The 15,707-nt window shown below is 48.9% G+C and overlaps 1 long non-coding RNA gene across 1 annotated transcript; it reads left to right on the top strand.

Annotated features, from left to right (window-relative positions):
* Positions 1 to 4,980: 4,980 nt before the first annotated feature.
* LOC126037282 (uncharacterized) lies at positions 4,981 to 10,339 on the top strand. The gene is made up of 4 exons (XR_007505584.1): positions 4,981 to 5,060; positions 5,359 to 5,403; positions 8,984 to 9,129; positions 9,995 to 10,339. It is a non-coding gene; the product is annotated as an uncharacterized LOC126037282 (long non-coding RNA).
* Positions 10,340 to 15,707: the final 5,368 nt, after the last annotated feature.

Here is a 15,707-nt window from a genome sequence, read left to right as displayed (position 1 = left end):
CCTGAAAAAAGAAATAGATATTAGACAGGGAACGCCTATATAGTTATAGGGCAAGTAATAAAACATTTAGTGTTTTGATTTTATTTTTTTTTATGTCATCACAATAGTTAGACAAACATGGAAACATTTGCAACAGCAATACTTGGGCCACTTTAAAATCTTGGTAACACTGAAATACAGGTCCGCGAAAGCTAATGATGTGGGGAGGGGACTTTAGGTCTTCTTATTTTCAGACACATTCACACACACACACACATATATCTATATACACACGCGCACTCCACAACTCCAAAGAGCTATCTTAACTATGTCTGCCAGTAAACGGAAATAGTAGCCAGAAAGGAACCATATCTATACTAAGACAGTTAGCTGTGTCGTAAAACTGAAGATCACTGCAACCAGTGCCATCTTAAAGAAGAAGGAAAAAAAAAAAAAACCAACACCAAAAAACCTGAAAGGAACCATCGCTGTGCATGTCATAAGCATGAAGTTATTTTAACCTGGTGACTACTCTGCTCTATACTTTAAGCATCATGAAGTTTTTATGTGTTTTTAAAGTCTAAGGTTATTATTTTAAATGACCTACTTGTAGTGGCAGCCCAAGTAGCATTCTGGAGAACACCACAGTGCCCACAACTTCTACAGGTCAGTGCAGTCTGATCAAGCACTACATTTCTAGGGGAGGAAAACAAAAAACCACTACCGCTCATTTATTCAATTGAAAAGCTTATTACCTGCACCTTCCAAAGCAACAGGCTACAGGAACACTGAATGCAAAGTAAACCAGACCCATCTGGAATACTCTGACTCAGTCTCAGCTCCAAGTTACACATCTTTCATTTCGTATTTGAAGGGATTAACAGCATTTGGATGCACAGAAACTGTCTTTACAGTGAAGTCTGCAGACCTCCGAGTCAAAAGTTAAAATGTCTTCCTAAATTATAACAGTATTAGCACTTCCTCTGAAAGGAGTGAAAAAAACACAACCAGGGAAGGAGGAAGTGACACAACACCAAGGGTTTTTTTCCCAGAGATTACAAAATCCTGAGAGAACAAGATGCTTGTGCTATCAGAATAAAAATCCCCAAAGAAACAAAAGAGTTTACCTTTCCCTTGGAAAAGTTACCTTTGAGTCAAGATCTGCTCTTTTTCTCTCCCAACCATGAAATCTCTCTTCAGCTTAAGACTGTCATCTACTGCAGTAGAAATTCAGTGCACACACTGGAACCTGGATAGAAACTTATTTAAAAAAAAAAAACAAACAATACAATAGTATTACAGTGGCTAGAAATCTTTTACATATTCTGATGAAAAGACTCAACTTATTTCTAGGAAATAAAGTGTTTGGGGCCAAAGCCAACAGATGATGTTCAGGTAAGGTTAAATTTTTATTAATTTTTTTTTTTTTTTTAAATTGATATATTGAAAAAAGCTGGAGAAGGAAGCGGGGACAGAAATGAAAAACCACTCAGGGAGTCAGTGGTATAGATTGTCACCATGCAATCTCAATATTGTAATTGCAGATCACATAGTCAGAACAAGCCAGTCAAAAGTAGCACACTCCCTGGGAGAGGGGGGGGAGTCTCTCCCCTTGTATTTCAAGCCAAGACCCAACTAGCAGAAGGCAGCTTTTCTGTCAGATAAAGCAAGGCAAAAGGATCATGTACAGCAACTTCCTTGCAGCCTCTTGCTCCTGAGCACCCTTCCTCACCTCTTTCTCTCTTTCTTCTGGTGATGGGAAGGCAAAGCATGTTCTGTTCCTGTGAGCCCATACTGCTTGTCCCTATAGTCACAGCAGGCACCTGTGATTCCTCTCCGAAGACATTTACGCATAGAAATCAGTTGAGTGGTGTGTTATGGAAGCATAAGCTGCAGTGGACGTGATTTTGAATCAGTTAATTTTGTGCCCACCATGACAAAATAAAACCAGCAATTTCTTACTTTATAGAAATTCTCCTAAAGTAGTAGTTGCCCCCAACAGCTGTCAAGTTTTTGTATCACAGGAGAACAAATGCAGCCAAAAGAACATTTTCTCTAAAAGGACCGCTCCGAACTACACAAGCAGGCAGGCACAGGCAGCTCCCAATTTAGTTAAGGGTATGTGCAAGCGGAGTCACCACTGACAGGAATGAGAAGCTTGAACACCAACCTTCCCGCCCCGGCCCCCTGGACACTGCAGCCTGATCTTGACAAATTGACCGCCTGGATAAAGCAAGCTATCTGGCAACTAAAAAGATCCATTGTACTTTTCTGCTCAGTACACCTAAAGATACAGATTCACCCTCGAAATCTCGGCAATTTCTTCAATACCACCAACACTCAGAACAGGTTTCAAATGGCAACGTGGCAGGACAAAGTAATAAATGCTTATCCTTAAGTCTGCTAACTTTCTAAACCTTTGCCTAGACCTTAAGGAAATGTAAAAACAAACTACTGCAAAGTTCAATACGCAAGCCACGCAAAGTTAAGGCTATCAAGTAGGAACCGGATTACAAGTGTAAGTCATGCAACAGCTACTCTATAACATGGATGTCCTGAACAGATCCTCCTCTACAGTTTAAGTCCAAGGTAAAAACCCATCAGCACCTTCTTCCCTCTCTGTATCGCTGTGGTTACCTGCTCTGTGCCCAGAGCCAAAAAGAATCCCAACGTTGGAGTTACTGTTCCTTTTATGCCCACCCCCATACTTCTTTCCCGACGGAGAGGTGATGCACCTGATTTGAGGTGGAGTGCAGACAACCTTCTCATCTAGTGCTGGGCAGTTTATTTGTCCCATAAACAAACCCCAGGAAAGAGAATGCACGGTTGGACGGGTGCACTTGAGGTTTTGAACACGCGGTAGCACCGTTAACTGCTGAAAGAGCAGGACTCTCTGCCGCTCCGTGTCCATGTCACGACTGCCCTCACGTCCCCAGTCTGCACCCAGCTCCTCCAGGGTGTGCAGAGGGGCTTCCAGCCCTGGCTCAGCAGGCGTCCACATAAGATCCCCCAGCCAAGAGGGGGGTGTATGCTCACCTGCCACATCGATACCGTGGGTACATTAAAAGCCACCCCCCAACTCTTTCCCCAGAAGTGACTGGGGGAGGCTTTTCAGTCATCTGGCTGTAAACCCCCTCCCCCTCAGGGAGACCAACATCCAGGCATGCCTTGCTCTAACTCCCCAAATCCCCTGCCCTCCGAGGAATAAAAGGTGTCTGGGCCACTCCCCCGGCTCTAATCTGCAGATATGCCTGGCTTCCCAGAAGTAGGCTGAGAAAGCCAGCATTAAGGCAGTCCTTCCCACGCCCAGATCCACAAAATCCTCAGAGAAAAGAAGAAAAATAGCCACTTCACCGCAGCAGGAAGTAAATGGACTTGGGGGACACAGGAGGCCAGTTCTCCTGGGGTCAATGGAAAGGAGGGCTAGATGCAACGTATCTGAGGATTTTCCATGTGCACAGCTGAAACAGCCATGCCTCAAGCAGGGATGCGTCCCATTTATGGCAGTTCCTCCCCACTTCTCATCCCCAAAAGACAAACTCGGGCCTCTGCCTTCTGCGTGTGTAGCTCCCCACTCCCTTCAGCATGGAGCTGCGAGGCTCTGGGTTTGTGGAGAACTACAGGTGGGAAACCGAGGCTACTAATGGTGACCACAGAGAACAGACCAGCTCGGAGGGGGCGAGGAGGGCTGATGCACAATTTCTATGTTTGAATTTGTTGGGAACTTGGTGGGAGTCACAGGCTTGCAAACCACAACCCCAGCTATCCACGACATGGGCTTCCCAAGATCACAAACCTCCGGGGACGGGGACGGCGCCTGCGCCGGCGAGCGAACGCCGGGCTGCCCCAACGCGAAGCACGGCGCATGCGCCCGGGAGGCGCATCCGCACGGCTGGTCGGGGAGCGGGCGCAGCGGGAAGCCCGCGGAAAACCACGCGAAACCGGCAACGCTCCTGAGTCTGACCTGGTCGGACTACGCCGCGCCCGAGAGCCGCGCTGCTGCCCGGCTGCCGAGTCCGCGAAAACTACAGCTCCCGGCATGCCCCAGGAGGCAGCCTGCCCTGCTGCCTGACCCCGAGGGGACGCCGCTTCCGTTCCCCCCCACCTCCCCACGCCGGCGCAGCGGCAGTTCCCGCCGAGCCCCCAGCGCCGCTCCGGGTAGCTCCGGCACGGCGCGGCCCCGCTGCCGCTCCGTGCGTGCAACATGGACCCCGCCGTCCTCCTCGGGGCTTTCCCCGGGACCCGCCGGCCGACTGCGCAGCCCCGCCACGGGGCCCGGTGAGCCCCCCCGCGCGCCCGTTCTCTCAGCCGCCCTGTCAGCGCCCCCCCCCCCCACCCCCGCGCGCCCGTTCTCTCAGCCGCCCCGTCAGCGCCCCCCCCACCCCCGCGCGCCCGTTCTCTCAGCCGCCCTGTCAGCGCCCCCCCCCCACCCCCGCGCGCACGTTCTCTCAGCCGCCCTGTCAGCGCCCCCCCCCCCACCCCCGCGCGCACGTTCTCTCAGCCGCCCTGTGAGCCCCCAGGGCTCCCCCCCGGCCTCGGCACAGGCGGCCCCCACCTCCCCCGGGCCACCCCCGCCTCCGACGTTCGCGCTCCGAGGGGCGCCCGGCCCCGCTCACCTTCTCCGTCGGGGCAGCCGCAGCCCGGTCACTGCTCAGCTCCGCTCCTGCCTGGGCTCCCGGCGGCCCCTCCCCCGGCAGCCCCTCCCCTTGCCAGGGAGGGGGCGTCGCCATCAGCCTCTCACTGCCCGCACCTGCGGCTCCTCCAGCCCCGGCCCGCAGCTGTGGTACCGAAACCCGGAACCAAACCCCTCACCACCAAGGTGAAGTGAAGCAGCAGGCACTGCCTTGACTGAGTGACAGATGTCAAGAGTCATCTGATGTGGAAGAGGTGTTAACTGGGGTCAAAATACAGATTTTAATACCCATCTGATTTTAGTTCTAAGACTTGGCGATTGCCAGGTATCATCTTTTCGATTTCCCCAGGTCCACCCGCGAGCGAGGTCACAAGGGAGATTTCTTCCAGAGAGAGGATAGAGTTATTAAGTCTCAAGACCACGATTTGCTTTTCTCCTTCATGAAGAGGTGAGTGGATCATATAGCATCACTAGTCACCCAAGCAGTTAAGCCTGAACTTTTCACCTGTCCTTTAATGCCGTCAACTCCAAGCTAAATTTTTCCCGTTATTAAGAGGGGACCAAAGATCATGTGAAGTATTATTATCCTTTCTACAAATACACCCCCATCTTAGAGCTTTAGCTACTAGAGAAGGTCTTGGGAGTTTGGGGTCAGAGGAGCTAGCTGCAAGTACAAACTTTCATACAGCTCTGTTTAGGATGTGTGATGTTTCTCTGGTTGTCTAAACCGGTCTAAATTTCCACAGATGGTCCCGACTCTGGGTGGCTCTAACAAGGATCCTGGAACTCCAGTAAGTTCTAAACATCGTTTTATATTTTAAACATGATCCCAAGTTCCTTTTTGCACTTGTCTCTACGGTTTTGGCAGCTGACAGCCCCCAGGGGTGCTTGTACAAGTTTCTCCCGAAGGGCGAGTAAATTAATTCTTTTGTCCGTGAGGTGGATGGTTTGGTAACGTTATAATTCACAACGCTATAATTCCTTCTTTCAAATTTAAAAAAAATAATTGCCTTTTAAATCCATCCAATTTAATCTGCTAAAATGATTCTCGTTGTTCTACCTCTTTTCTCAAGTTTTGGTTAAATTCAATGTCAGTATTCTCCACGGAACTAGATTTTCATCTGACTTTGGAATCGGAAAGGCAGGCTGTTACTGAGGTTAAATTCTGTGTCTTTACAAAACTCTGAATCAGTTACAAAACTAGATTATTTTTTTTAATTCAAATTACAAAACCGGTTAATATCAAGATGAATAGCTCAAACAATAATTGTTTCATTTTGTTTATCTCATGTTTAGAACCCCTCAAAAAAACCCATACACCCTCTAAACACACAAAAAGATTATTGCCCTCGACAATATTCCTAATAGCAACCCCAACATTATAAACTTTACACAACTGTTTTCCCAAATAGATAACGTGAAACTTACTTATAGATTTTCCGTTTTAAAGGGACAGTTTCTTTAGACTTCCAGTTTCTTGTTGGGTGCTTTCTTTATTCTCGAATAATGAAGCCAAGGTTCTTCTCCCAGACCTTTACTGCTACAAGTGTTGTTAAAATGACTCGATACGGTCCTTTCCACTTCTCGGTGATTTTATATATATTCAGTCTCCTGGTCGGAAGGGATGCGCTGCTACGTCCAGTTCTAAGGGTCCAGCTGTGGAGACATACTGACAAAGTTCTTGAAAAGAATTGCTTAAAGAAATCATAACACCTTTTAAAAACATATCTCCAAAGGCACTCAAGATACTCAGAACACAGGACTCTTGATATGGTCTTTCATACAACATTTCCTAAAGACTTGACTTTTCTTTCTCTTCTGGCTATACTCCGATTCTTAATAGAGCCACGGGTAACGCTTTAACCCATGTGAGGAGTGAGGTTTCCTGACAAATTTTACTCGACAGTTGCTTAAGGATATAGTTCATTCTCTCTCTCTCTCTCTCTGCCCACACACTTGCTTGTAGTCTATGTGGGGTGTGATAGTCTCAATCCATAGATAATACTTGGCTCAACTTGTCTCATAATCTTTGCTATAAAATGAGGGCCATTGTCAGATGACATTCTTACAGGCACCCCATATTTTGGTATTATCTCTTTGAGCAAGACTTTGACTACTTCCCTTGCTTTGTTGGTGCGACAAGGGAAAGCCTTGGGCCACCCAGTAAAGATATCAACTAAAACTAGGACATATCCTTATTTTCAAGGCAATTCTATAAAATCAATTTGCTAATATTCTTCTAAAAAATTTCCTTATTTAATAATCCCAAAGATGATCTTATTACTGGTTCGGGGATAATTTTACATATACATTTCACGTCCACTTATAATTGTTTAAACAATCTTTGTCATATTTCGCTTTCTGTTTCCCAGTATACTTTGTGATGTTCAATGGGGCAATTTCTCTTATTATTGTGGGTGGGACTATTATTCGACCTGTCGGTGTTACAGCCTATCCTGTTTCATTTTGTTAGCCTGCAATCTAATAATTAATTCTTCATCTTTTTCATTATAATTTGGAGTTTCTTTAGGCAATTTTATACCTTTCTCTGGAACTAGTGCTAGGATGCCTTTTTCTGCAGCCTCTTCAGCAGCTTTATCAGCCAGTCGGTTACCTGCGTTAGGACCGGTCTTACCTAACGGATGTGCTTTACAGTGCATCATCGTGACTGCTGTTGGTTTTTGAATGCTTTCTAACAATTTCAGTATTTGTTCTGCGTGCTGAACGGCGGTTCCTGGTGCAGATAACAGTCCTCTTTCTCCCCGTATCGCTCCATGCGCACGTACCACTCCAAAAGCATACTTTGAGTCTGTCCAAGTGTTGACTCGCTTTCCTTGACTTAGTTCCAGAGCTCGAGTAAGAGCTATCAATTCAGCCTTTTGGGCAGAGATCATCGAAGGCAAAGTTGGCAACGCAAGTACCTCCTCAGTAGTTATTGTCTATCTCGATAAAACGTTTTCCTTCACAGATGGAACCGCTTCCGTCGGCATATAGTTCCCAATCTGTTTCTTCTAGTGGCACATCTCAGAGATCCAGTCAGCTGGAGTAAACTTTCGATTGCCTGCAAGCAGTCACGTTCCAGTTCTCCTTTAACTCGGTCAGTTGTTGAAAACGCAACGGGGTTAACGGCGGTAGTAGTTTTTAGGTAAACATCATCTTGTTCCAGCAACAACACCACTTGGTATTTCAGCATTCTGCTAGAGGATAACCAGTGCCCCCCTTTCCGTTTTAGCACAACAGTTATCATGTGGGAAACGTACAGTAATCCTTTCTCCTCAGGCGAACTTACGAGCTTCCTGGATCAGTAGCACAGTTGCAGCGACGGCTCTCGGACGACCAGAGCATCCCAGACTCACGTTATCCAATCGCTTCGAGAAGTAGGCCACAGCTCGCCCACTTGGCCCTAAATATTGGGCCAGGATACCCAGAGCTCTACCTCTTCTTTCACAAGCAGAAAGTTCAAGTGTCTCTTGTGAGATCTGGCAGACGCTAGGGCTGGCACCCCTATTACAGCCTGTTTCAATTCTTGGAAGGTAGCTTTCTCGGCATTGGTCCAATCCGTCGTTTGAGGTTTTGAGCTGCTCCTATAAAGGTCAGGCCAGCAAGCCACAATTTATAATCTACAGGTGACACCACTCGACCATTCCCGGAAATGCTTGTCATTCATTTTTTTAGTCTTAGGTTCGGGGAGACGACACATTGCCTCTTTTCTCTCAGTTCCCAACTGTCTCTGTCCTTTTAGGATTTTAAAACTCAAATTTAAGTTTCTTCTTTCTGGGTTATTTGGGTTTTTTTCTTTTGACACTCGATATCTACTGATTCCCAAAAAGTTCAAAAAGTTAAGAGTTAACTTTGTGCATTGTTCTTCCGTCTCAGCTACCATTAACAGATCGTCCATATATTTCAGCAAGATTTCTTGATTATTTTCTTTCTTCCAAATCTCTAATTCTCGTGCCAATTGATTTCCAAAAATGGTAAGACTATTCTTAAAGCCTTGAGGCAAGACTGTCCACGTATATCGTGTTTTTCTCCCAGTCTCAGGATTTTCCCATTCCAAAGCAAAAACCTCGTGACTATTGGGATCCAAGGGAATATAGAAAAAGGCATCTTTTCGGTCCAACACTGTGAACCATTCTCATTTCTCCGTTAGGGTTGTTAACAAAGTATAAGGATTTGCTACGACCGGATGAATACCTTGTACTATTTGATTTATTGCTCTGAGGAGGTCTTGAACTAATCTATCATCTTTTTCATCAGCCTTTTAAAAGGCAAGATCGGGGTGTTATATCTGGATTCACATTCTATTAACAATTTGTATCTTAAAAATTTTTGTATTACCATTACTAACTCTTTCCGACTTTCCGGTTTTAGGGGGTATTGTTTCATTCTTACCGGATTCGATCCTGGCTTTAAATCAACTCTCACAGGTTCTGCTTTTTGGATTTACCGGGAACTTCCCAGTCCAGACGACTGGAATGACAGCATTACACTTGGACCGGTATAATCTTCTGCTTTCGGTAAACATCCTGTTAACAACAAAGCCGCTGCTTCGATACATTTAGTTTCTGGAATTAAAATTTTAAGCTCTCCATTTTTAAATTTAATTTCTGCCTCTAAGTTCTCAAATAGACCTCTCCTTAACAGGAGTTTAGGAGAATTTGGCACATACAAAAACTGTCGAGTGACCCATTGCTTTCCTAATTTCATTGTTAAAGATTTAAAGAAGGGTCTAGTTTCTCGTTCGCTTGTTGCACCAACACCACCAATTTCTTCAAAACTTAACTCTCCCTCTGAGGTATTTAAAACTGAAAAGGTGACTCTAGTGTCAATTCAAATTCAATTTTCTGTTCTCCCAGTTTAGCTGTAACCAGAGGTTCTGCTGGGAGACTCCCCTCCGGTCCCCGTCCGATACGTTCACTTAAAAAGAACAAATCTACATATGGCACTTTATTCCATTTACTCTCTCTCCTACAAAACAACAGTAATTGCAATATAGTATTGTAACTCAAAGTTCTGTTTGTTTACCATTTTTCCTGCAGTTCACCCCAACGTGCCAATAAACATCCCAGCGGTGATGTTTCTGGTAACTTTTCATCAGCAGTACTATTTCCTGCACTCTTATTCTTAAACAATTTTGCTAATGCCATTATACTTATATACATTCAAATACCAAATACCAAACAAATGCAAACGACAGCTGTCCCAAATAATACACAAAGTCCAACCCAGCAATAGCTTTCGCTTATGACTTACGGGCAGACGCCTAGGCTTCCACTGCAGACGGCTACCCTCCAAGCCCCAACCCTGGGAAGCTTTCACCGCGCCTCACGGGCAGGCTTTCCAAACAAATTCCAAAGAAGCAGCGCCTTACCTTTTTTCCAGGGAACGCTGCGAGGAGCTTTGCATGTCGAGGGTGACGGTTCTCCCCGAGAATACCTCGGTGCCGGCCGGAGCTCGATCGACACGCCATCTCGTCCAGTCTCACTCGCAAGGTCCCATCTGGGTCGCCAAAACCGTTACCGAAATCCAGAATAAAACTCCTTAACGCCAACGTGAAGTTAAGAAGCAGGCACTTTGTTTATCGCAGCGCTGGGGACACGGGGGATCGCTCCTCCAAAGGCGTGTCCCACTTAATATCAAAATCCATCAGTTTTTACAGGCTTTTCCCGTCAGGTCATTGTTACCTAAGCTCCTTCCGTAAAAACGCATACTATGCTCGTTCTTAAATTTAACCGTTGTAACGATCGGTCCTGTGATTATATAACCTTATCAATATTCTTATTTAAAAACAATCATTGGTCAGTGACACTTGGCTCTGCTGACTGGCATCGTCGATACTCAAATCGAGATGGGAAGGGTAAGGGGGTTTCCAAGCAGCAAACTGGTGTCCACGACGGTTTCCTTAGTTTCCTGAAACAGAACGTAGGAAAACCAGTAACTTCCTGGTGAGGTTTCTAGGGTTAGCTGTTTCAGACTTTAACAATATTACGGTTCCTAGCGTCACAAATAACACAGCTCCTAAAGTTTCTATGGCTACGTTTCAAACTTAACAGTCCTATACGTTATGCTTCACAATTTTACTTCTTAATCAAACCTAACTCTTCTATGTGATTAAATGTTGATTTCTTTACCAGAACATTTGCAACAGCTGGAGCCCAGCAGGGAACAGGGGGGGGCACGGCCCGACCCCCCCCAGCGCCTCACCTCCTCCTCCTCCCCTGGGCTCCCTCACAGCCCCTCGCCCCGTGCAGAGGGAGCGCAAACGCAGCCCGGAGGGCAAAGGGGCCGGCCGGCCAGCGTCTATTCAGTCAGTCGCGCGCCTATCGAGTCCTGCCAGCGAGTCTGCTCCGGGGCTCGGGGCGCCCCCCGGCGCTCCCCCTGCCCCTCGGACACCTCTGATAGCACATTTCCATACGTTCTGTATGGCACGTCTAAATATTTGGGTGGTTTTAATACTTTGTACCAGCTGTGGTTTGCTGCTAGGTGACTGTAAAAGTGAGATTTGGTAAATAATGGTTAGAAATCTTATACTAACGCTACAACTGAAACAACAGACAAAAGTATAGCCGAGCAATTAACTAGCAGAGGTAGGTACTCCTAAGTTTTGCAGTTCTTTGCTCTTATGACTAGATGTTCCCCTGTAAGCTAAATGGGAACAATGCTGAAACTGACCACATGTGATTGAAACTGCGTTAAGCTTCAAGATCAAAGAACAAGGACAAGAATAAAGACTTCGAGGACAGCCAGCAAGAACTTCAAATGGGTCGGTGGTCGCAAAAGCAGCCCTTCGTCTCAAATAGATCCTTCATTGCACGTGATCGGATGTAGGCAGTGCTATGATAATCGGTTGCCGTCATTTTTATGTATATGTATACTCATCTGATTAATAAGCAATTAGTTATTCTATATAACCTGTTTGTGCTAAAGCTGTGGCACGCACACTAGGTGGAACTATCCCCCGTGCATCCAGCGCTGCAATGAAGAACGCCTGCTTTCTAAAACTCCAAAATGAGTCTTAGGGAGTTTCGTCGACCGGCTTTTCAGTATCAGAGGTACAAGGGAGGAAAGGAAAAAAAAAAAAAAGCAAAAAAAAAAAAAAAGCAGGGGTGTGGGAAAGAGAGGGGACCAGGGGATGGAGGGGGCAGGGAGGGACCACAACACTGAAGAGGGGAGACAGGGCCCCGAGGGCCCGGGGCTCACCGCAGCTCTTGTTCTTGGCGCTGCCAAGAGACTTTGCCAGTTCAGCCGCTTCTTTCTCCTTTTCTCCTCCCTTCCTCTTCTGTAACTCCAGTCGCTTGGCTGTCCTCCGCATAATGGAACACGCGAGCCCCTCGCAGCTCTTGCGAGATGAGGCCTCCTAGACACGTAGCCTCGCTCGCTCGCTCACTACGTGGCCGTACCGCGCTGCTGGTCACGCATACAGACCCTGGTGGTCTGACCTGCTGTGGACTACGAGGAGGGATCCTCCCACACCCACAGAGGCAGGGTCCCTCTGGCCTGCAGCGGGAGGCATCTGCCAGCCAGATGGCCTTCGGTTTCTTCTTCTTTACCTTTCTGTGGCCTCTCCAGCTTCAGCAGCTCCCGTCCACAGCCAGTAAGTGCTCCGCCTGTCCCTCTGCGCTCCCGTGCCGTGAGGAGAGGGAGGCCGGGCAGAGACAGACCACGCGAGCCTGAGGCTGCTGCAGTCAACGGCATCCCCGGGGACGAACGGACAACCCCGCTCACGGCGTGGCCTCTGGCAGAGGGAAAGAGGCAGCAGCGACCGTTATTACCGCAGCTCCACCCTGGCCGGAGCCCCTCCGTCCGCAGGGGCTTCCGCGGACGGACGCCGCTCCTTCCCCGCGCCGCTGCTAACGGCACCCGCGTTAAGGGAGACTCGAGAACACCGGAGGGCCAGCTTGCCGCCCTCACGACAGGGCTCGGGGGCTGCCTGCGGCTGCAGAACAGGCTTCAGGGGAGGGGCTGCAGCTGGGGGCAGCCGCAGGGGCCGAGCGGGGCTGGGGAAAGGCGCCGGGGGAGCTCCGGCGACTCGGGGAGGCGCCCGCTGGCCGCGCCTGGGGGGTGCCCGCCTCCGTCCCCTCTTCAATTCTGTCAGCTCTCGGGGACATGCCCGGCGCTGCCCTGGCCCGGCTCGCCTCCGGCGGACCGGGAGCCTGCTGCGGCGGCCGCTTCGCAGCTTCCCGTCCCGCCGGCCCCGGGCGGCCAGCGGGCAGGAGGCACCCCCCGCCGGAGGGGATCGCTCGCCTCACCCGCGGTCCCGGCGCTGGCCCGCTGCCGCCGACACCTGCGCCCTGCGCGCCGCCACGCTGCTCCCGGGGACCGCGCATGCGCGCCGGCCGTACGACATTTTGACCTCCTCCCAGGCATCATCCCAGAACGTTTTGACCTCTGCGTTCGGGACCGGAGATCCCAGCTACCTGCCCCAGACTCCTCCAAGTAAGTAGCTCGAGACATTTTTGTTCTCCTGTAGAGAAATCTCTCAACTCTGACAGCCACCTGAGACTCCTCCCAGGCACCTCCCACAGTCTTCTGTCCTCTGCTTTACCTACCTAAGGGGTCAGGGTGAAACCCCAGACTCCTCCTAGGAAGCTACCGTTGAGGTTTTTTCTTTTTTTGGAGGAACCTGTGCCTTCCGGGATCCCCTGTGATTCCTTCCAGACGTCTCCTAGAGTCTTTTGGCCTTTTCTTATAAGGGCCGGAGATCCCAGATAGCAGCCCCAGACTTGTCTAATGAGGCTACCCTAGATGATTCTTCTCTTTTGCAGGAAGCTCTCTTCTCCGGGATCGACCCAAGACTCCTCCCAGGCATCATCCCAGAACGTTTTGACCTCTGCGTTCAGGACCGGAGATCCCATCTACCTGCCCCAGACTCCTCCAAGTAAGTAGCTCGAGACATTTTTGTTCTCCTGTAGAGAAATCTCTCAACTCCGACAGGCACCTGAGACTCCTCCCAGGCATCTCCCACAGTCTTCTGTCCTCTGCTTTACCTACTAAGGGGTCAGGAAGAAGCCCCAGACTCCTCCTAGGAAGCTACCGTTGAGGTTTTTTTCTTTTTTGGAGGACCCTGTGCCCTCCGGGATCCCCTGTGATTCCTTCCAGACGTCTCCTAGCGTCTTTTGGCCTTTTCTTATAAGGACCGGAGATCCAAGGTAGCACCCCCAGACTTGACTAATGAGGCTACCCTAGATGATTCTTCTCTTTTGCAGGAAGCTCTCTTCTCCGGGATCGACCCAAGACTCCTCCCAGGCATCATCCCAGAACGTTTTGACATCTGCGTTCGGGACCGGAGGTCCCATCTACCTGCCCCAGACTCCTCCAAGTAAGTAGCTCGAGACATTTTTGTTCTCCTGTAGAGAAATCTCTCAACTCCGACAGGCACCTGAGACTCCTCCCAGGCATCTCCCACAGTCTTCTGTCCTCTGCTTTACCTACCTAAGGGGTCAGGTAGAAGCCCCAGACTCCTCCAAGGAAGCTACCGTTGAGGTTTTTTTCTTTTTTTGGAGGAGCCTCTGCCCTCCGGGATTCCCTGTGATTCCTTCCAGACGTCGCCTAGCGTCTTTTGGCCTTCTCTTATAAGGACCGGAGATCCCAGGTAGCAGCCCCAGACTTGACTACTGAGGCTACCCTAGATGATTCTTCTCTTTTGCAGGAAGCTCTCTTCTCCGGGATCGACCCAAGACTCCTCCCAGGCATCATCCCAGAACGTTTTGACCTCTGCGTTCGGGACCGGAGATCCCATCTACCTGCCCCAGACTCCTCCAAGTAAGTAGCTCGAGACATTTTTGTTCTCCTGTAGAGAAATCTCTCAACTCCGACAGGCACCTGAGACTCCTCCCAGGCATCTCCCACAGTCTTCTGTCCTCTGCTTTACCTACTAAGGGGTCAGGAAGAAGCCCCAGACTCCTCCTAGGAAGCTACCGTTGAGGTTTTTTTCTTTTTTGGAGGAACCCGTGCCCTCCGGGATTCCCTGTGATTCCTTCCAGACATCGCCTAGCGTCTTTTGGCCTTTTCTTATAAGGACCGGAGATCCCAGGTAGCAGCCCCAGACTTGTCTAATGAGGCTACCCTAGATGATTCTTCTCTTTTGCAGGAAGCTCTCTTCTCCGGGATCGACCCAAGACTCCAAGACAAGCAGGTGAAGGAAGCCTTGCTGAAGCTTCAGAGAAGGAAGAGGGTCTTTCATTCCGTCTAGCTGGCGCTCTAGGCTTTCACCTGTCTCCTGTCTTTCTGCTCTTTCTTCTTGAGCTCTTGGGGTATTTCTCACGGAATGTTAAGTGGTTAAAAGTGTCCTCGTTTCAGCTTGGATAGAGTTAACTGTCTTCCTAGTAGCTGGTACACTGCTATGTTTTGAGTTCAGTATGCAAAGAACCTTGATAACACTGATGTTTGCAGTTGTTGCCGAGGAGTGTTTAGATAAAGTCAAGGATTTTTCAGCTTCTCATGCCCAGCCAGCGAGAAAGCTGGAGGGGCAGAAGAAGTTGGCACAGGACACAGCCAGGGCACCTGACCCAAACTGGCCAACAGGGTATTCCATACCATGCGACATCCCATCTAGTATAGGAACTGGGGAGTGGGGGGGGGAATCGCTGCTCGGGGACTAGCTGGGTGTGAATGGTGGGTGGTGAGCGATTGCACTGCGCATCATTTGTACATTCCGATCCTTTTATTATTGCTGTTGTCATTTTATTAGTATTATCATTATTAGTTTCTTCCTTTCTGTTCTATTAAACCGTGCTTATCTCAACCCACGAGTTTTACTTCTTTTTCCGGATTTTTTCCCCCATCCCACTGGGTGGGGGGGGAGTGAGTGAGCGGCTGGGTGGTGCTTAGTTGCTGGCTGGGGTTAAACCATGATAGAGACAGAGTCACAGCAGCACAGAATGGATGCTGAAAGAGACCTCTAGAGATCATCCAGCCCACCTCGGCTGCTCGAGCAGGGCCAGCTGCAGCAGGCTGTGAGTCTGCTTCTCGAAGGTTCTATTGGCTGCGTTGCTCCCAGGTTGTGGAGCTCGCATGGCAAATGGGCAATGAAGAGGGATGAAGTTTCCAGGCACTTTCTGGCCGGTGCAGTGATTTTTTCTACTCTTAAAAACTC

The sequence above is a fragment of the Accipiter gentilis genome, unplaced genomic scaffold (genome assembly GCF_929443795.1).
Source record: "Accipiter gentilis unplaced genomic scaffold, bAccGen1.1, whole genome shotgun sequence".
Classification (NCBI taxonomy): Eukaryota; Metazoa; Chordata; class Aves; order Accipitriformes; family Accipitridae; genus Astur; species Astur gentilis.
The sequence above is the reverse complement of the archived record's forward strand: the minus strand, read 5'-3'. Positions and strand labels throughout refer to the sequence as shown.